This window comes from Bos mutus, chromosome 20 (assembly GCF_027580195.1).
Source record: "Bos mutus isolate GX-2022 chromosome 20, NWIPB_WYAK_1.1, whole genome shotgun sequence".
Lineage (NCBI taxonomy): Eukaryota > Metazoa > Chordata > Mammalia > Artiodactyla > Bovidae > Bos > Bos mutus.
Window position 1 is genome coordinate 23916918 of NC_091636.1, and position 22648 is coordinate 23939565.

Sequence of the window (22648 nt, forward strand, 5' to 3'; positions counted from 1 at the left end):
TCCATATATATGCGTTAGTATAAGTTTTTCTTTCTGGCTTACTTCACTCTGTATAATAGGCTCCAGTTTCATCCACCTCATTAGAACTGATTCAAATGTATTCTTTTTAATGGCTGAGTAATGCTGCATTGTGTATATGTACCACAGCTTTCTTATCCATGGACATCTAGGTTGCTTCCATGTCCTGGCTATTATAAACAGTGCTGCGATGAACATTGGGGTACATGTGTCTCTTTCAATTCTGGTTTCCTCAATGTGTATGCCCAGCAGTGGGATTCCTGGGTCATAAGGCAGTTCTATTTCCAGTTTTTTAAGGAATCTCCACACTGTTCTCCATAGTGGCTGTACTAGTTTGCATTCCCACAACAGTGTAAGAGGGTTCCCCTTTCTCCACACCCTCTCCAGCATTTATTGCTTATAGACTTTTGGATCACAGCCATTCTGACTGGCATGAAATGGTACTTCATTGTGGTTTTGATTTGCATTTCTCTGATAATGAGTGATGTTGAGCATCTTTTCATGTGTTTGTTAGCCATCTGTATGTCTTCTTTGGAGAAATGTCTATTTAGTTCTTTGGCCCATTTTTTGATTGGGTCATTTATTTTTCTGGAATTGAGCTGCAGGAGTTACTTGTATATTTTTGAGATTAGTTGTTTGTCAGTTGCTTCATTTGTTACTATTTTCTCCCATTCTGAAGGCTGTCTTTTCACCTTGCTAATAGTTTCCTTTGTTGTGCAGAAGCTTTTAAGTTTAATTAGGTCCCATTTGTTTATTTTTGCTTTTATTTCCAATATTCTGGGAGGTGGGTCATAGAGGATCCTGCTGTGATGTATGTCGGAGAGTGTTTTGCCTATGTTCTCCTCTAGGAGTTTTATAGTTTCTGGTCTTACGTTTAGATCTTTAATCCATTTTGAGTTTATTTTTGTGTATGGTGTTAGAAAGTGTTCTAGTTTCATTCTTTTACAAGTGGTTGACCAGTTTTCCCAGCACCACTTGTTAAAGAGATTGTCTTTAATCCATTGTATATTCTAGGCAAGGGTACTTCTAATAAACATCCTGCATGGTAAGTTTTATCTGACCCTGCTTCCTAGAGAAGTTGGTACCAGGAGTAGTCTGGGAGCACAGATGGTAAGATTGGGTTTTAGAGCTGGACCATTTATAGCCTGTTTGGTGGTAGGTAGAGCACAGATATCCCCCAGCACAAGGTGGAGGTCCAACTGTTAGAGCTCCATTGGTGAATTATTATAGTAGTAGAAAGAAATTACATGAACTGGGGCAAAGTGTCAGGCTTTTGAGGTATATGAGGCAAACAGTAAGTGTAAAGTCAGTGAAACTGAATGGGTATTGCTAAGCCCTACATCACTAAGCAAAGATAATAAAAGGCTGAAAGCAAAAAACAGGCAATAGCAAGTGAAGTAAGAAAGCAAAGGGCCTCCCAGGTGTCACACAAAAAAGGCTCCCAGATCCTTCAGGATGGCAGAGAAAACTTAGGACCGGGTTTTAATCAGAAGAATAGACAAACTCCAAAGAAGGTTGAGCCCCCAGCTGTGGCAGGTATGCTATGCCTGGTTGGAAAAGAATACAGCCCTGAATTAGTTATTGTAAACAAACTCATTTCCTCTTACATGGCTTATCACATTAATAGATCTGGGAAGACAATGCAGACATATACATACACAAAGTGTCCGTTCTTGTGCACTGAGTGGAAAAATATGGTGGATGTCATTCATTCAGTCAACAGTTAAGTTACACAGTGCCAGGCACTGGGCTAATTGAGATACAAGACAAATTAGTCATGGTAGAAAGGAAATAAGAATAGAATCCAAAAATGCCATTTGGTGAATCGATTTCTATCTACAGGGAGGTTTTTAGTGGCATGCCACAAATCTCAGGCATTGTCCATATCTTATGTAATATTATTTATTAGCCATGATTTTGATAAACAATAATAGGAGACCTATTTGTCACATTTTATTTTGGCACAAAACTAAGTAGGTTAGCAAGTACAAAGATGGCAGGATCAAGATACAACCAAGACTGGAAGCATCGAGCAGAAATGCTCAATATAGACAAATATAAATTTTATGTTAAGAATAAGTACAGGTTGGGGGTGACGCAGCTTGATACCAGCTCATGAGGAAGAAAGTTGGCTTTGAGTGCAACAAGAAAGTGGGCTCTGAGAAAAGAACTGGATTGTCTGGAGCACAGAATGTGATCCACAGAGCACCTGGAATACCGTATCCAGTTCTGGGCACCACATTTTAAAAACACTGATCCACTGAAGTTGGTTCAGTGGGTGGTAGTTACGACATGAAAGGTCTGGAAATCATACCATATGAAGAGAGATTGACAGAACAGAAACCGAGAAGACTGAATGGAAACACAGTGGTTATCCTCAAATATGTGGAGGCATTTAGGTAGAAAAAAAGAATGTCTTGTATTTTGTTCCAAACAACAGAAATAGAATTCCGTTCTCCTTCAGACCTGTCCCATAGACAGGCTAGCATTGTCCAGAACAACTTATAAGGCAGAATATAGGACTAGGAGATCGGGTTTAATCTCCTCTGAAGATTCCTGTGCTTCCTTGGTGGTGCTAGTGGTAAAGAATCTGCCTGCCAAAACAGGAGATGCAAGAAACATAGATTCCATCCTTGGGTTGGGAAGATATCCTGGAGAAGGAATGGCAACCTACTCCAGTATTCTTGCCTGGAAAATTCCACGGAAAGAGGAGGCTGGCATGCTACAGTCTACGGGATCGCAAAGAGTTGGACACAACTGAGTGTGCACACACACACAAAGATTCTTTAGACTCTAACATTCTGTGTTCCCATCTGCCAAAAGTGAAAGTCACTCAGTCATGTCTGACTCTTTGTGACCATGGACTACAGAGTCCATGGAATTCTCCAGGCCAGAATACTGGAATGGGTAGCCTTTCCCTTCTCCAGGGGATCTTCCCAACACAGGGATCAAATCCAGGTCTCCCACATTGCAGGCGGATTCTTTACCAGCTGAGCCACAAGGGAAGCCCAAGAATACTGGAGTGGGTAGCCATCTCCAGGGGATCTTCCTGACTCAGGAAGTGAACCAGGGTCTCCTGCATTGCAGGCGGATTCTTTACCAACTGAGCTATCAGGGAAGCTCTTCAAGTGTACTGGAGTGGGTTGCCATGCCCTCCTCCAGGGGATCTTCCCATCCCAGGGATCAAACCCAGGTCTCCCGCATTGCAGGCAGATGCTTTACTGTCTGAGACACCAGGGAAGCCCCATCTGTCAAAATCTGCTCTCAAATACTTCATTCAGACTCAGGCACACATGATGGAAGACAGACTTATAGCCTCCCCATTACCTCCTGGTATCTGGACTTTAACAAAGTTAGAGACACATCAAAGGGTTAATTTGCTTGCTCGTGGTGAGGCCGTTCTAGCTGAGGATCGCAGTGAACACTAAAGGGTATGCAGCCCTTTCCACTGCCTAGAATTCGCAGGGACGGGACAGTGTTCCCCCAGGAAGCTCACAGCACTTCGCTTTCCTGGCACAAGGAAAAATTCCGCAAGAATAATGTATTTGTTGTTAAATCTGCTCTTCCAGCAGAGCTGTCATTGCTTCCCAGGGAACATCTTTACATCACAAAAGCATCGGTCTCCTTTTAAATGAAAGAATGAATGAACAAAAATGCCAATGCTTTCATTTCCTTTCATCAAAAGCCATGCTTACAGTAATAAAAGACAAACCGGGGTAACTGAGAATACATGAAAGCAGGAGGAAGTACCTAGTAAAGCTTACATTATAAAAGCTCCTTTGGCTGAAAGATTTGCCGGTCTGGATACGAAATTGGCATTTCAGAGCCATATAATTTATGTAAACGGTAGCCACAGAGATATTTTATCTTGGTCATGTGCATAATCTGAAAAGAAAAAGAAAAAAAACTGGACATCATCCGGGAGGACAACTTCCCGCTGGAGCTTTCTGGATGATTTATCAAGAGACTGTGCATGAGGTCACCTCTTTAGGTGGCAGACGCTTTGGAGATAATTGTTATGACCACGACTGGAGACCCTCCCGAGTCTGGGCTCAGGACCCCTCCCCAGCCTCTCTGGGCCGGCTGCCTCCTCCGTAACCATGGCTGACAGCTGTCTGCACACAGTCCTGCAGTACCCAGCCCGACTGGGAGTTATTAGCCCATCTTGACGGGGCTCTTTCCCAAACAAAGACTCACTGGCAGTGAGTTTCTGCAGAGACAAGCTGTGCATGCTCCTGGTGCGCTGGTGTGCAGCTCCCCTAGAAGGGTGGGGAGCCCAGCCTGGGTTTAGAGCAGCACTCCAGAACAAATGTGTGGTTTTGGAGGATGTGAGGATTGGAGGGTGTTCTTTACTCAGTGTAATTCCACACAGGAGTGAGGAAACAGTAGATGAAGTGAAGGGGTTGGTAAAGATGTAGAATAAATAAAAATGAACCCCAAACAGTGAGAAGGCCCAGAGTCAGCCGGGTCCCATTTCTTTGGTCTTGAGTCACATCAGGGAGGTGTAGGCCCTCACAAGGGTTCAGAAGACCTGCTTATGGCCAGTTTTGTTAGGATAGTGCCTTGTGAACAAGCTGGAAAGCAAGACCACTATCAAGCAGAAGCCCAGCACTGGATCTGGATCTGAGAGAACACTCTGGCAAAGGCTTGAAATTCACGGGGTCCACATCCACAGACACCAAGTATGGCTGTGGACAGGAGTGGGGACCTGTTGCGTAGGCCTGAAAGGTGGTAGCAAAACGACCCTGGGTATTTCTCTGTGACAAATTATTGTTTTTTTCCTTAAGGGAAGACTGGAAGTTTGCAGGCTGTTCTTGGCAATTCTGTAATCCTAGCAAAAGAGTTACCCAAACCATGGATCTGTTTGGAAATCAAGAGATCATGCTTATCGATTCCTTATCTAGGTCTGACAACTCTGCTTCACTCTAAGGAAGGGCTTTCACAGTGCAGTTTCCAGAGAGTATCTGAAAGCAGAGAAACAACAGGAGCAGAGAAAATAATTTGCGAATGATCTGAGACTATCAGAAGCTGGTAAGATTCAAGAAACCTAAATCCCTAATGACACTGGGGGCAACTTGTAAATTCATTTAGTGACTCCAAAATGGTCTCTTTCTCAAACAAATTTTTGTTATTGTTGTTTTACATAAACTTCTTCACAGTTAGCAACTTTTTTCTAAAGTACACACTTTTAATTGGTAAAAGCAATCTCTTGCATCATGAGGAATGAGTCATTACAGGACCCAGATGCCCCCTCAGTTTCCTCCACAAACACATAGGTAAGAAAGTGGGTCACAAGAGCCTGCCATCCGTGTCATATTCTTTCTTGTATGTTTCATTCAACATTGTTTTGTACTTATAAGGAATTGTTACACTAATCATCTTTTTGCCAAATTGGCCACAATATAATCCACCTACCACTGACCAACTACAGAAGAAAAATTAAACAAACGTTTTGCTGTTGTTATCCTTTTTTCCCTAGGGGTTGAGCTTCTGAAGCCAGGAGGTCACTTGGATTATGTATACAATTTTGGTAATTGCATTCCTAGATTCTACAAAATGCCACAGCACTCGCTGGAGTCCAAAATAGCTGTTGCAAACAATGACAATTACTGCCCAGACATTTTCAAACACAGCAGGTTACTGGCTGAGGCCGTGATGGAAACCCTAAAAAATATATAAATATTTTGAAATGCTCTGTAAATCAAATTGATGCCCCAGACACAGAGTGGATTGTCTTGGAGCAGCTGAAATCATTTGGAGGCTGACAGGCTTTGTGGAAGGGTGTTGGAAAACTTTTGAGCTTGTTAATATTAAGCCCCAAAGTCATAATTAAATGATTTTTAAGTTTTCTTTCTCTCCAAGAACAGGGATCACAGTTCTGTCTGGTCACCTTCACCCTATAAAGGCCTGTACTCTAAAAAAAAAAAAAAAAAAAATTACAACTTAAATTTCCCCAGTGCTTCAATATGTTCAGATTCCCACATCCAATGGCTGCTATTGGATGGTGATTGGCACCTGTTTATGGAAGGGGGAGCTGAGGCCCCTGTCCAGTGGTGATCTGAGAGGCCATGAGGGTAGGCAGTTGGGGTCAGAGGGGAACGATGATGGCCCCAAGAAATCTTGCTTACACACTCTAACAGTTTCTGCTGCCCTGGGTCAGATTATGGAGGAGTTGTGGTGCCTTCTGTTTGGAGTTGGGTGGGGCTAATTTTGTCAAGACTGATGTCCAGAGGGAAGCTTCCAAGTCTTGTCCAGTCCGGGTAAGGTAAGAAATCTGACACTAATATAGTCTCACAGCAGCAGGACAATCTGCCACAAGGCCCAGTCCCACCCCAGGATATGAAAAAGCCTGCTTCAAAAACTCCAATATGGCAGGCTGCCCTTGGGGAAGTAGGAGGTCAGAACTTAACCCAGTGCACAGCCTTAAGGAGTATCTCTTCTTTCAAGAGGAAGTCTGGACCTTGAGTGAGACTAAGGAGAGTTTCTTTTCCTAATAAATGTGTGTCATGGACAGAATGTTTGTTTTCACCCAAAATGTATACGTCAAAGCCCTAACCCTAGTAAAATGATGTTCGGTAGTGGGGACTTTGAGAGGTAATTAGGTTTAGATGAGGTCATGAGAATGCGGCCTCCACGATATGATTAGTGTGTCATTGTAAGAAGAGAAGGAGACACTGGAGCTCTCTCTCTGCTAATGATCACACAGACGAGAAGGTAGCTGTCCATATGCCAAGCACAGGGCCCTCAGCAGGAACGGAAGTGATCATCACCTTGACCTTGGACTTCCCAGCCTCCAGACCTGTGAGAAATAAATATCTGTTATTTAAGCCACTCATTCTATGGTATTTCGTTATAGTACCCCAGGCTAAGATAGTATACATGCCAGTATACTGGATTTCCTGGAAGTAAATCCCTACATTCAAGTAAGTCATTTCCTGTAAAAGCTGAAAACTATTAAAAAGAAACAAATATCCACCTATATTCAATTCTTTAAAAAATGTTTGCTTCAGGTCCTGGGTTACAGAAAAAAACAAAACTTCCAAACCCCAGAAAGACATGAACCCTGTCCTCAAGGAACTTACAGGCCAGGAAGAGAGGTAGATATTTTAAAAAATGAGCTGAGTAGTACATTTAAATTGTGCATGAGTATAATATTAATTTATCTCAGCATTTTCCTGTCTTTTTATTTTTTATGTGCCATGGACCATGTGTTATTTTCCACTTGGCAGTGAATAAATCTGTGAAAGACTTTTATCATTATTCAGTGATCAGGAAGCTGGAGGGATCACAGTGCAGAGGACATCTTGACTCTTCACTTCCCCCAATGTCCCCTTGAAGGTGCTTCTAGCCTTTCTGAGGACCTGTCTCGTTGTGGGAACTAACTGCTGCTTGTCAGGCAGCCCTTACAGGTCATGGGCAGGACTCTCTCGGTTGCTTGTAGCATGAACCCAATTGCTACAGTCTGAATGTTTGTGCCCCCAAATTCATATGTTGAAATCCTAATCCCAAAGATGATGGTACTGGAGGGGACTGAGGCCTTTGGGAGGCACTTAGGTCATGAAGGTGGAGCCTCACGAATGAGATTAGTGCTTTTTAAAAAGATTTTGGTTGTGCTGGGTCTTTGTTGCTGTATGGGCTTTTCTCTAGTGTGGTGAGCAGGGGCTGCTCTCTAGTTCCAGTGCCTGGGCTTCTCACTGTGATGGCTTCTTTTGTTGCAGAGCAGGGGATCTAGAGCAGGCAGGCTCAGGAGTTGTGGCGCATGGGCTTGGTTGCCCCATGCCATGTGTGGGATCTTCCTGGACCAGGGACTGAACCCAAGCCCTGGTTTCTTAACCACTGGGCCATCAGGGAAGTCCAGGATTAGTGCTCTTAAAAAAGGAATCCCAGAGAGCTCCCTTGCTTCTTGCACACAACAAGAAGTTCTGACTATGAATAAGAAGAGGGTTCTCACCAAAATGCAAAATGCTGACACCTTGATCTTGGACTTCCCAGTCTTCAGAACTCTGAGAAATAAATCTCTGTTGCTTATAAGCCACCCAGCCTGTGGTGTGTTATTACAGCAACTTTAACAAGCAAAGATACCAATAGAAAGGAAGTTCCTGATTCACATATATCAAATAAACAGGTAAGGCCAAGTCACAGGATTCCATGAATGGCCGTGAGGCCAAGCACAGCAGCTGCTATCAGCAGAAGGAGTAGTGAAGCCATACCAACTGCCTAATACTGGGATGATAGAGCACTTTTGGGGGGATGAAAAATATGTCCCTGTAGTTTCCTCCTTTGGAATAGCCCTAGACAAATCTAATTTCTCTCCAATTTGAAAGTCATCAAAATATTTAAAGATAGGTGTGAAGACTAAGAATTCTTCTCCATGCCAAGTATTCTACAGCCCAAGACCTCATCGCTTAATGCAAAGTCCCCTCATAAGGTGAGTTACCTGTTCATCTTCTAGTTTGTTCATGTCTGTCCCTCTTTGGTCCTCAACACAATCTCCAGCAAGAGGGTTCAGTTCAGTTCAGTTCAGCTCAGTCGTGTCCAACTCTTTGCAACCCCATGGACTGCAGCATGCCAGGCTTCCCTGTCCATCACCAACTCCTGGAGCTTGCTCAAACTCACGTCCATTGAGCCATTCAACCGTCTCCTCCTCTGTCGTCCCCTTCTCCTCCCGCCTTCAATCTTTCCCAGCATCAGGGTCTTTTCCAACGAGTCAGTTCTTCACATCAGGTGGTGAGAAGCCCTGTATCACTGGAAAGGAAATGTCTAAGTTTTCTTCCTAGCATTTGTCTAATAATTATATGCATTTGGGAAACATCTTGGAAGTATTTTGAAGTATAGATCCATCTGTCTGTAGTTACCATACATAAAAGAAGACTTCATAAATATTACCTTTCCTGTACTGTCTAAACACCATGAGGTGCCAGAATATACAGACATATTCTGAAAATAAACTACTCAGAGGAGAAGGAAGCCCCCAGGAATCACTTCCCAAGCAATAGATCATTCAATTGTCATGATGATTAGTAAGAGTTATTAGCAATTTTTCCTCATTGTCTTCCTCTCCTTTACTGAAATACAATAGTGGCCTACGCATGACTTAGTCCTATCCTGACTTGTAATTCAAGAACCATTCACTGAGTGGCTGTTATGTGAAGAATACATTTCAACATTTTGTCTAAGTGATGGTTCGAGGAGCTACGGATTTACTGACTATGCATAGAACCCATTGCTTGTAGTAGAATGAAGTCTTGTCTTCTTCAATTGATCAGCAAAGATTCTTGAATTCCTAATGATTACATTGTACAATTATATTATAGAATTACAAGTAATAGAAATAAGCTCAATCTAGTAAAAGTGATAAAAGGAGGGCATGGTATAAGGATTGAGAAGTGTCTCATGAAATAGCAGGAAGGAGCTGCTTTCACAAGGGACTGGGTGGCGATCAGGAACTAAGGCAACGTCTCTCTCCTAGGGCTGTATGGACTCTCACCTCTGTTTATCGCTGTGTGTCTGCTTCTTCTCTGCTCTAGATAGGTCAGCTTTCCAGTATCACCATGTGCACGGCAGAAGATGTCTGCTTCACAGAGAAGAAGTTTATACATCTGCAGGTCCAGTCATAGCCAGAGACTGACCACATTCTTAAATTCCAACTCCACGTTTTCAGGGAAACTCCATCAGCCTATCCACCCCAAAAGTGAAAGTGAAAGTGAAGTCACTCAGTCGTGTCTGACTCTTTGCGACCCCATGGATTGTAGGTCGTGTCTGACTCTTTGCGACCCCATGGATTGTAGCCTATCCGGCTTCTCTGTCCATGGGATTTTCATGAAAGTGAAGTCACTCAGTCGTGTCCGACTCTTTGCAACCCCATGGATTGTAGCCTATCAGGCTTCTCCATCCATGGGATTTTCCAGGCAAGAGTGCTGGAGTGGATTGCCATTTCCTTCTCTAGGGGATCTTCCCAACCCAGGAATTGAACTCGGGTTTCCCGCATTGCTTTACCATCCGAGCCACCAGGGAAGCCTATCCACCCCAAGGACCCACCTTATCAGCTCTGGTCAAGGCAGCAGGAACGCGTATAACAGGTACGGCTCTGATGGATGAGGGGCCCCTTCTCAGAGTGGGTTGAACAGGCACCCCATAATGCATCACATCTAGTCCTCCTTCACAGTCTGCTTTCAACTCACAACTTCCATGAATTTATTTGTTTTCATGTATTCACTGTGGTCATCTAAATCTTTTTATCTCATTAAGTGCTCCATCTCCATTTTTAGTCACAGCTTCTCGGTTCCTTCCTCTAACGAAGAGATAGTCATGCTGATTCTCACAAGTTGTCAAACAATCTTCTGCAGGACTGATTCTTGGGAGCAGGTTTCTAAGCCTTGCCAGAACCTTCAGTATCTTTGCTTGGAGTAGAGTGAATACTAGATTCTAGCAAACATGTCTGGGAACAGGGCACATGCTAGTTGGCAAATATCCAATGGAAGCAACAATCCACAGGAATACTCTAAGAATTAAGGGGAGTGGCAGTCCAAGCCCCTACCTGTGACTAAAATGATGACACAGGATCCCCTTGAGATTTACAAGCCCACTGTGGTGGTAGAACAGTCCTGGGACACCAACAACCTCAAGACCTGGCATCTTACGTGCAAGATGTCCTTGCAGCCTCGTATCAACACATGGGGTAGGGAAGTATACAGGAAACTGAAGCAGCAACATCAGACGGGTGACAGAGGCAGGGGAGGAAGACAGCTCTTCTGCCCCCTCACTAATGCTTCCTCTGCCCCAGTGTCCCCCAGTGCCCTCTAGGTGACCTGTGCCTGGAGGATTCTTAAGGAAGGGCTGTCTGTGCTTCCAAAGGGGCAGCAGCTAGTTCCTGAGGCATGGGGCTTGGAGTACAATGCTGTTTTAGTAAGGAACAGATGTAAACAACTGTGATCGGGCCATGGCAACACCATCCAAAGCCCATCTCCCTGGAGGCCTATACCTGTCAACAGCAATCTTATCATCTTGGACAGCTGGTCCACCATGTTCAACATGCCAAGTCTCTACTGACTGGTACCTCCTGGCTTTGCATTTTATTCTTTTTGGTGGTGTCTGGTGAATTTTTCTTTTCTTTTCTTTTCTTTTCAAGAACTAAGCGTCCTGCTTCTTTGGTGAAACTAGTTGGCTTCCATTTCATTTTTCAGGATAACTCAGTGTATTGATTTTTCCCTTTGCTGGTGATCAACTTGGCATCTATGCCTGTGGGGAAGCTGTTTAGTTTTCCTGTTGTTTCAAGTTGGTTCTAGACATTTCAGACTGCCCCAGACTAGTTGAACGGAGGCACTTACAGCCACATGCTCATTATGAAAGGTCTCACCTGGACCAGCCAGGTGTGGAGTCTGTTCTTTGCCAACTGCCTCAGATGGTGATCTGAGGATTGGCAGGCGACTCTGTCCCATCTGTCACCTGTGGGGCCACACAGCAGGGAAGCAGAGGTGTCTGGTGTCCATCTGCTTCCCTCCAGCAGAGGACCCAGCCTGGGTCATGCTCACTCCTGCCCCTTTGGGGAAAGGTCTCCATTTCACATCACCAACCGTTGCCAACTTGGATTCAAAGCCAAACTATGTTGGGCTGTAGAACCTTTTGGATATTTGACATTGTATCAGGAATACTCCTGAGAAGGAGGCAAGAGGTCTCAAAAATGCCTCTTTTGGCTGGGAGGCAGGAAACTGACTCTGGGGCTATTTGTACGATACAGCCATGGAAAAGCTGACTCACATCTCCATAACTCCACTTCTCCTTCTCAAAAATGGGGACGATTCTGTCCCTTGAAGCTTCCTGAGGCCTCTGGGCAGGGGCAGGAGCTGTGTTCAGAAGTACCTGAGCCCTGTGGCAGAAACGCTCCCCGCTTATAAACAGGCAGGATCATCTATCATTTTGTAACTACTTCTCAAACAGGCTAGACTTTGACTTCTGGCGGAATCCCATTTCTCTCCTCTTGGACTGAGAGCGTGAACTCTTCAGGGAGCCAGTTTGTCCCCCACGAAAGACCTCTGGCTCATCAAATGATATTTACTGACCAGTCTCATGCACAGGGCCCACCACTGGCAACTTAGACAGCGAACTTTCTGAGCACAGACTGTTTCTAACTCTGTGTTCAGGACAGTAACTAGAAATTAGCAGCAATCAAGACTCAGTTGAGATCATCATCTTGGGCTATTTTCTGTCTGGCAAGTGTGTGCATCCAGGCTTCTGCCACAAACCTTCTTAGCTAAAAACCCTCTCTGTCTGCCCTGCAGCCCAGGGGATAGAAGCCCACACTTTGTGGGCAGGAGCTGCTCTCATAACTGTACCTATTTTGGGCAGACACTGAGGGAACAGGCAAGAATTCCTGTAGCGTTAGATCGGTAAAGAAAAGATCTGCCTTGGATTTAACAGCTTATACATCTCAAATAGGACAGAAATTCTGAATATTGGAAAAAAGAAGAAAACCCAGAACCATGAGGGTATATTTATATGAGCTGAGGAAGGAAGTTGAGGAATGGGGCTATGATGAGGAGCATTCCCTTCACTCCAGGTCTGGACATCCCTGTCTGTCTGAAGCAATGGCCTTTCCTTTCTGATGCTCTGGCAAGAGTGCCAAGATTTTCCCATGAGCTCATAAGGATGGGCTGTTTTCATTTCTCTAGATAAATTTGGAGAAAGATTTCACAACGGAATCTCAGAATAGTCATCTTCAGCTGGACCTGGCTCACAAGATTGGGCAGCCAGGCATGTGGCAGAAAAAGAACATTCTATCTGGGGCACTGTTTTCAGGAAGCATGCCCCTAGGGGGATGGGAGGAAGAGTGTTATGGAGAGAAGAGAAGGCACAGGAAGGGGGTCATGTGTCAACGTTTTCTCCTTATATCTTAGTGGGGATGTGTGCTTCCAATGTACTCAGATGAACATTCAGAATAGAAACCACCTAAGTGGTGCTGTTTCGGACAAGTCAGTCTCATGGCAGAAAGTAAAAAGAAAGAGCCAACCACAAATGGCCAGGACACAGAGTATGTCACATTTGCTCACATGCCATTGACTAAACACAGAAAGTCATATGGCCAAGCCCAAAGTCAACAGGACAGGGAATAGACTTTATTCTGCAGCAGGGGCCACCTCAAGTCACAGGGCAAAGGGCAAGGATGAGAAAGTAAAGGAGCAGCTGGGAAGAACAATATATCCCACCACAGCCCTATAACATGACCCACTTATGTAGCTAGTATATCCCCATCCTGTGGGCTTGAGGGTCTTTCCCCAAAATCTCCACAGTGCTTTCAGTTCAGGTCAATCACTCAGTTATGTCTGACTCTTTGAGACTCCATGGACTGCAGCACACGAGGCTTACCTGTCCATCACTAACTCCCAGACCTTACTCAAACTCATGTCCATTGAGTCGGTGATGCCATCCAACCATCTCATTCTCTGTTGTCCCCTTCTCCTCCTGCCTTCAATCTTTCCCAGCATCAGGGTCTTTTCCAATGAGTCAGTTCTTCGTATCAGGTGACCAAAGTATTGGAGCTTCAGCTTCAGCATCAGTCCTTCCAATCAATAGTCAGGACTGATTTCCTTTAGGATGGACTGAGTGGATCTCCTTGCAGTCCAAAGGACTCTCAAGAGTCTTCTCCAACACCACAGTTCAAAAGCATCTTTGGCTTTTGAAAGTCAAAATTCTTTGGCGCTTAGCTTTCTTCATGGTCCAACTCTCACATCCATACATGACTACTGGAAAAACCATAGCTTTGACTAGATGGACCTTTGTCAGAAAAGTGATGTCTCTGTTTTTTAATATGCTGTCTAGGTTGGTCATAGCTTTCCTTCCAAGGAGCAAGCGTCTTTTACTTTCATGGCTGCAGTCGCCATCTGCAGTGGTTTTGGAGCCCAGAAAAGAAAGTGTCACTGTTTCCATTGTGTTCCCATCTATTTGCCATGAAGTGATGGGACCATTTTTGAATGTTGAGTTTTAAGCCAACTTTCTTCCTCTTTCACTTTCATCAAGAGGCCCTTTAGTTCCTCTTCACTTTCAGTTCAGTTCAGTCGCTCAGTCGTGTCCGACTCTTTGCGACCCCATGAATCGCAGCACGCCAGGCCTCCCTGTCCATCACCAACTCCCGGAGTTCACTCAGACTCATGTTCATCGAGTCGGTGATGCCATCCAGCCATCTCATCCTCTGTCGTCCCCTTCTCCTCCTGCCCCCAATCCCTCCCAGCATCAGAGTCTTTTCCAATGAGTCAATCTTCGCATGAGGTGGCCAAAGTACTGGAGTTTCAGCTTTAGCATCATTCCTTCCAAAGAAATCCCAGGGCTGATCTCCTTCACAATGGACTGGTTGGATCTCCTTGCAGTCCAAGGGACTCTCAAGAGTCTTCTCCAACACCACAGTTCAAAAGCATCAATTTTTCAGCACTCAGCCTTCCTCACAGTCCAACTCTCACATCCATACATGACCACAGGAAAAACCATAGCCTTGAGTAGACGGACCTTTGTTGGCAAAGTAATGTCTCTGCTTTTCAATATGCTATCTAGGTTGGTCATAACTTTCCTTCCAAGGAGTAAGCGTCTTAATTTCATGGCTGCAGTCACCATCTGCAGTGATTTTAGAGCCCCCAAAAATAAAGTCTGACACTGTTTCCACTGTTTCCCCATCTATTTCCCATGAAGTGATGGGACCGGATGCCATGATCTTCATTTTCTGAATGTTGAGCTTTAAGCCAACTTTTTCACTCTCCACTTTCACTTTCATCAAGAGGCTTTTTAGTTCCTCTTCACTTTCTGCCATAAGGGTGGTGTCACCTGCATATCTGAGGTTATTGATATTTCTCCGAGCAATCTTGATTCCAGCTTGTGCTTCTTCCAGTCCAGCGTTTCTCATGATGTACTCTGCATATAAGTTAAATAAGCAGGGTGACAGAGACAGCAAATCCTCATAGACTTTCTTTTTAAAATTGTGATTCAATATACACAACATAAAATTTACAATTGTCTTTTTAATGGAAGGTAATCCCCTGGTGGCTCAGACAGTAAAGAATCAGCCTGCAATGCAGGAGACTGGGATTTGATCCCTGGCTCGGGAAGATCCCCTTGAAAAGGGAATGGCAACCAATCCTGTATTCTTGCCTGGGAAATCCCATGGACAGAGGAACCTGGTGGGCTATAGTCCATGGGGTCGCTCAGAGCACAATGAGCAACTGACACTTTTTTAATGAACACAATTCCTTAGCATAAGCACATGTACATCGTGTACTGCCATCACCATCATCCATCTCCAGAACTTTTTCATTTTCTTCAACAAGAATTCAAATGAAATATAACTCTTCCCTCCCCTCCCCACAGTCCCCGGCAACCACTGTTCTACTTTCTGTCTCTATGAGGTTGACTCCTCTAGGTACCTTCATACAGTATGTGTTTTTTTTGTGACTGCCTTGTTTTCTTTACCATAATGTTCCCAAGTCTCATCCATATTGTAGCAGGCATCACAATTTCCTTCCTTTTTAAGGCTGATAATATTCCATTGTATATATCACATTTTGTTTATCTGTCAATGGACACTTGGGTTGTTTCCAACTTTTGACTGCTGTGAATAATGCCACCACAAACATGGCTGTACAAATGTCTCGAGTCTCTGCTTTCAGTCTTTTTGGTTATCTACCCAGATGTGAAACTGCTGGAAAATATGGTAATTCTAGGTTGAATTTTTTGAGGAATGTCCATAGACTGTGGCCGTCCTTATCTCTGAAGTTTGTGGTAAGCAGAAATTTCTGCTGTTGACGGCTTAGGTCTGTTTTTCCTAGAGCCACCGATTCAGTCCCTCAAACTGGTTCTTCCCATGTCGGAGAATATCAGTAAGAATTTTTAGGATTTTGTTGACTCACCTTCTTTTCTGAGTACCAGTTATGATGGGTAGGTTCAAAGGTAGGAGTTGCATGGAACTGTGTGGATTGCACAAGACTTCCCTTCAATCACTGTTTTTCAATACAGACAGCAGAAAATTATTCCGCCTCTATTGTTGGCTTGTTGTTGGTGATGTTTTTAGTCTTTTAAAAAACTCTCTTGTTTATTTTATTGGATTGAGGGAAGACAGATTCTATATTATGACTTTATTCTGTCATTTAATCCTGGAAATCTATTTTTTTAGTTTTTGCTAAAATTGCCATTTCTCTTTTATACAATTTCAGTACATGTCTCAAAAAAGATTGGAGCTCCAAGCTAAGATGCTGTTTTAAAATTATCTGTGGGTTATCACATTTTCCATAGCTTGTCAAGAGAGTAAAACGTTCATTTTAATTACACTAACAACTCTCACTAGGAGCTGTTACAATTTCCTTTATGTAGCAGAGGAAGACCAGTTCTGTGGGTCTGAATATTTTTGCTTTCATGAATAATTCAATAAGGCAGTTAACAAAGATGAGTAGTTGTTCACAGTCAATTGGGGGTGAAATGATGGGAGATGATTCAAGCTTTTCTCAGCAGAGCTATGATATCATTTGGCCAGGTTTCTCCAGGCTCCCTTGAAATGCAGGAAGATTTTGAGCATTATTTACATAAATCTCTGCTCTCAGCTTGGATGAAACTAAGGAAAGCATTTCTTAGACTGTGGATATATGCTCAGCAGGTGCTACAGGCCTCAGCATGGGAAGCTCTAAGTGAAGAGCTCCCAAACACCAGGCTTCTGCCCCCGAGGAGGCTTTCAGATATGTGATATTGTCCCTAGTCCCCTACAAACAGTGGATCCTAGGCACCAGTAGCAGAGACACTGCAGATTTCATCTCGGCCTTTTTGGAGCTGGAACATAGAGTGAGGCTTAGTACCAGCCTCTGTGTTCTCAGGGTCCATGTGCTACAGCTTCTGGGAGCACTCTGTCTCCATGACAGTGCCCTCTGCGAGCAGTTGACTCTTCTGCATGCACCCCTGGAACTGCGATGGCCATCCTGCACATGAGGGAAGCCACAGGCATGTGGAGACAGGCAGAGGGACCTCCAGGGTTCCTCCAGGACCCTGTGGAACAATGGGCTTCCGTCTGGAACTGGAACTGCACTGCCCTTAGTGTTCCAGTCACTTGTTTAGTGTTGTAAGTGGTAGGGGTGGTTGAGTCACTAAGTCGTGCCTGACTCTTGAGACCCCATGGACTGCTAGGCTCCTCTTCCATATGATCTCCCAGGCAAGAATACTAGAGTGGGTTGTCATTTCCTTCTCCAGGGGATCTTCCTGACCCAGGGATCAAACCCAAGTCTCCTGCATTGCAGGCAGATTCTTTACCAACTGAGCCACCAGGGAAGCCCTTAGTGTTGTTCGTGTGTTGTGTTTAGTCGCTCAATTGTGTCTGACTCTTTGTGACCCCATGGACTGCAGTCCACCAGGCTCCTCCATCCATGGGGATTCTCCAGGCAAGAATATAGGACTGGGTTGTCATTTCCTACTCCAGGGGATCTTCCCAATCCAAGGATTGAACCCAGGTTTCCTGTATTGCAGGCAGATTCTTTACTGTTTGAGCCACCAGAGAAATCCAGCTATTAGTGTTGTATACATGCAGTTAAAAGCCTTCTTAGTTGAAAAGGAGGTTAAACGGAAAAATAAGAATAAGATAGTTAACTTCCATGTTTTTAGTGTTCAAATGTACTCTCTCTTAGAAAGGATAGATTTTAGAAAAATGTCTTTGCTTGGCAGAGCAAAAAGTTAGCCACTCTACATCTGTCTTCAAAGTAGTTTGAAATTTTAGTGGTCCATGAAATCTGAAAGTCTGGGAACCACTGCTCCAACTTGAGAAAAACTCATTTTTGGACAAAGACTCAGAATTGGGTTTTAGCCCAGTTGCTTTCCTCTCTGGCTACTCCTTACATGAAAGACTTGTGATTCCAAGTCCTGCTTTTCACTTGGTTTCCTGCTTATAAAGATGAAAAAGGATAGGAAAGACTAATTCACTAAGCTTTCTTTTTTTTGACTGAGATATCAATAAGCCATTGCTCACTCCTTCTTCCTCTCTCTAAACATACACACACACACACACACACACATGCATGCATGTGAACACACATATACATGTATACACATGCAATACATGCCCACACATTCTGTGGGGATGAACATTCTTCCCATTTACCCATCACCTATATTTACCAATTATTAACATTTGCTATATTTGTTGTTCTCTCTCTACACCTGCCCCATTTTAAAAAATCAATTCTTTGAAAGCTATTTGCAAACGTCACAACACTTCCCTACAGATAACTTTTAACGACACAGTTGAACTTGCTACAATTAATTACGTATGGTTACAGTCAGAAATTTTGCAGTGGAGTTGGAATTTGAGAGAAGTTTCATTAACTAGGGGAGCTATTGACTCGCTGATTGTAAAGAAAAATATGGCTGAAATCATTTGCAGCAAGACAGTTACAGGAAGGCAACACTGTCTTACAAAACTTAGGCTGGAAGCACCCATGGTCCGGAAGGGCCAGAGGAAGGGAATTGTTTTTCTCCATGAGTTACTTGTTTTGGGACCACTCTTCTGGGATCAACAAGCAGAGAGGGATGTTGGATGTTCCTCTTCCTAAATGTGATTTGCAACAAAGGATAGGCACTGGCAGTAGAATTGTTTTCTCATAAATCCTGGTTTTCTACAGTCCAGCTGGGCACAACATGCCAGCGGATGAGTCTCTTAACCTCTCTCAGCCTCAGTTTCCTCTTTGATAAAATCAATATTATGATAAGATAATGGACAGAAAGCCCCTTCTAATATGACCTGACCGGATATAGAGCATACAGTAGGTGCTCATTAAGTGGCATATACAATTTTTTTACTTTCTTAAGTTTGAGGACAACAGTTTTAAAAAGAGCAAATGCAATTTCACAATGAAAATATAAGTGTTTATAAAATAGTAGTGTGGTCTCTTTTCAAAGTCTTTATCTTTTAGGGCCACATTCTAAAATATTTAATGATGAAATAATTTTGCTTAAATAATCCACAGTAGAGGAGTGTAGATGGAAAAAAGGCTGGTCATGTGTTGATAACTGCCAGAACTTGGGTGAAGAAGGCTGAGTAGTTAAACAAGTCTCTCTGCTCTTTGCATATGCATGAAAATTTCCAAAATAAATTAAAACAAAATAAAGTTGATACTTTCTTGCCTAAAGCAAAAAAAAAAAAAAAATCAAATATCTTCAACAATGCGGGAAACAGTTCTAATTTCTCAGCACCCCTTATTCTTATAAAACATATTACATTAAATAAATACACTATCACTTATTATTTTCTTCATACACTTCTTGAAGGGATCCCATCGTCTTATCAGAGCTTTTCTCCTAGGCAATTATCAGCAACTTAATTACTATGAAGTGGATGAAAAAGATCCATTTGTTAGACTGTTGGTGGTGGTGGGGGGGGAGGGGAGACTGTAAACAGGTTTAAAGTGAAGTTTTCTTTTTGATTTGGAGTGACAGTGGACTCCAAAAGTGTCCCTGACCATAGCTGTCACCACTAATTTTGAGGAACAAGAATTCCTGGCCACCCAAGGAGACTTTTTGAAGCTGTTTGGAAAGACAGGGTATGAATTTAAAATGATCTGGCTCTTTGGGGGTGGGGAGTGGAGTGTTGTGTGCTCAGTCATGTTCGACTCTTTGCGACCCACCAGGCTCCTCTGTCCATGGAATTTTCCAGACTTTGGTGGGGGTGGGGGAGGGTGGGAAGGAAGATACAAAAATTGTGAATTTTAAGGCATGTTACAGCAAAAATCTTGGGAAAAATTTTTTTTGGTTTGTGTCTTGATATTTACATGGGTATCTGTTTTATATGTAAAAAAAAAAAAAACTCATGGTAAAAATTCACACTTCAAAGTTAAATAAGTAAGGGAGTAACTATCTTCTTCAAAAGACCACTTGGAATTCCTTACAGTAGCAGTCGACCCCATATGTTTGAGTATCTGTTTACACATCATTAACAACTTCCTTGAAAACTCTAGAAGAGAGGCAGACTAAGGGAGAAGACACTCAGTGCTGGCTTGTCAGCCCCACATGGAGCCAATTCACTTCAGAGGACAAGGCTCATTTTGGAATTATCATTTAAGAAAATGGGAAATGACTTGAGCTGCAGGAATGCAACACACAGACAGTTGTGTAAACTTGTGGCATTTCCCAATGGTGAGGAAGCAGAGCACCAAGTCTTGCGCACTTGGCGGCAGCTTTGCTAGCGGTGCTGATAGACCTTGGTTAATTAGCCCTCTGGAAGGGAATCCTGAAAGGACAGCTGTGTGCTAACCTCCAGGGTCTGAGAAGTGGTTCTGCTTCCTGTATTTAAGAGTTGACTCAGTTCTAAGAGGTCAGAGATCTTTCTTCTCCCTAACAGATAACACATCAGGTTAGGTGGTCCAGGTTTCAGCTAATTTTAGAAGTAGAAATAGGGATATTTAGCAAAAGCATGTATTATATCAGTCTTAAATTGGATTATAAAGTAATGCCAATAATTTTTAGACAAAACACCAGCACTTTTGCATCCAAATGAGTGAAATCCTTCAAAAAAGTCACTTGCTCAAAGCGTATTTGGAGTTGTTTTTGTGGTATCACCTGGGGTCAATTTGTAAGACAGAAGATATTTGTAGCCAAAATGATTATATGCAAATTACTCATCAGATCTGGTTTTGAAATTTTGTGAAAATCAAATCCATCTTACTCGGGGAGATAGTCTAAACAAGCAATTTTAAGACAGCTTTGAGTGATGATTTTGCTCTTAGGATGAGTACAGAGTGATCTCCAGTGATTACATGGAAGGGAACAGCACTTATTTGGAGAGTTAAGTTCTAAAGTATTGATTTTAAAAGCCAGACATAGGAGATAGCTGGTACATGTAGTTTCTGCAGTTGAGATTAAATATGGGAAAAAATGAAACAGTGGGGCCTCTCCTCCTTCCCTTCAGCAGGAGCTTCCCACACTGGAGGGGACTTGGCTCCTGGCACAGTAAATAATAACATCTTCCTGACCCAGCCTACATTCAGAAAATCCTGAAAGCTAAATGTGTCCGCTCCAGGTTATTATCTTGTTTCATAATTTCAACATACACTTCCCCTTTTAAATCTCAAAATAAAATGTATTTAATTTCTCAACTTTACTTTTTCTCTGTTTCAAAGTTTAAAGCTCTTAAATTCGTCTTTATTGCATTTAGGTCAGCTGTGAGAACTGTTTTTCCCCTACCCATTTTAATTCAAACTCACATTTTAGTCACTTCTGGGAGTGTTTTTTTAAAAATATCAAGCCATTCTTACTACTATCTAGATAATAAGTACACATTATCTCTTTTAACTTGGACGTCATCCTCCTTTGCCTTTATATTTGTATAGATACAAAGCATCAGGAGGTTTTTTTATTCTAACAACAACATAAGCAACAAACAGGAACTAAATGTTGATTCATTTATATTGGATTTGAATGGTTAAAAATAAAATACCAAAGTTGATGATACTGAAAGAAGGGGAAGAGAACAGCATGCTTTTTGCTTGCCTTTGGAACACAAAAGCAATTCCTTAGTGCATGTACACTTTGGTTTTCCTTCTCTGCAGCCTGTTGAGTGACCTGGTTTGGGGAGGAGCTGGGGTGGAGGGCATAGGTGCATGAGGTCCATCTTGCCAGGCTGAGTCAGGCCAATGCAGCTGCTGGCCTGGGCACAAGCGTGGGCGGCCACCTGTGGCTCCCAGCACAGCTGTTTGGTAGAGGGCCAGCCAAAAGCCCTGTCGGTGGGGTGGAGGCAGGTGGCCAGTCGGACAGCCAATGCATTCTGGCATGGGCTGAAAGAACACCTGGTTCCACTCTGTGGACCCACCACAGAAGGTCAAAGAATGTGCTTTCTGGCAGCAGCCCCATGGCCTGGGCTTTCCAGTCCCTATGGTACTGCTCTGACTGAAACAGAGAATCCCACCTTCCTTCTTCAGAACTTACCCCAAAGCCAACACGGGACTCATTCTGCTCCAACTGAGTGGATGCAGGTCAGCAAGGCCATCTGGCACGTCTGGAAATGGCGTGGGGGGCTGTCAGGCAGGGACAGGCTCCGTGGTTCCAAACAGGACGTTTCAGGAGCGGTGACAGCCTTCGTGTTGCTTGGCTGCTGCCACATCCTCCAGTGTCTTTGACCTTCCTTCTCCTCCTCTTCCCACGAACTCTAACCACATGCTCGGAAACCACTTCTGGTCCCCACCTGTAATTTTGTCACCAGACATAGGAATTTTCAGAGTGAACACCACCACCTACCAGACAGGAGCCCCAAGTTTACCCTTCGGTGACCCCTCAGGCCCCTCCCATGGCCTTGGGCCCACTGCTTCCCAGGAAGTAGGACCTCATCGCCTCTAGCCAGGTTGTTTTCTCTTTGGTAGAGGAGCTTCCTTCCCAGCTTCCTTGTCCCAGAGGTGGGCCAGGCAGCTCCCTTCTATATGCCAAAGAAGTAACATTTCCTCACTGGCCTGTGACTATTCATAACTTATTCAACCTCTCTGAGCCTCAGTTTTGGCATCTGTAAATGGGGATCGACAGTATTGTCCTCACAGGTTTGTTAAGAGAATATTCCACGGGACAGCATATGCTAAGTGTCTAGCACAGAAGCTGGTCACAATAGGGCCTCAGCAAACACTGATATAAATGAATG

The 22648-nt window shown here is 43.5% G+C and overlaps 1 protein-coding gene across 2 annotated transcripts in view; it reads right to left on the reverse strand.

Moving 5' to 3' along the window:
- Positions 1-5223: 5223 nt before the first annotated feature.
- Positions 5224-22648, reverse strand: part of ADAMTS6 (ADAM metallopeptidase with thrombospondin type 1 motif 6) — a 305836-nt gene continuing 288411 nt past the window's right edge. For both annotated transcript variants that reach the window (XR_011461451.1, XR_011461450.1), the window contains 4 exons: positions 21949-22204; positions 9506-9694; positions 8456-8763; positions 5224-6817 (listed from right to left, as the gene is read on the reverse strand). The gene's annotated coding sequence lies outside the window, so the exon portion shown is untranslated. The remainder of the gene's footprint in view (positions 6818-8455; positions 8764-9505; positions 9695-21948; positions 22205-22648) is intronic.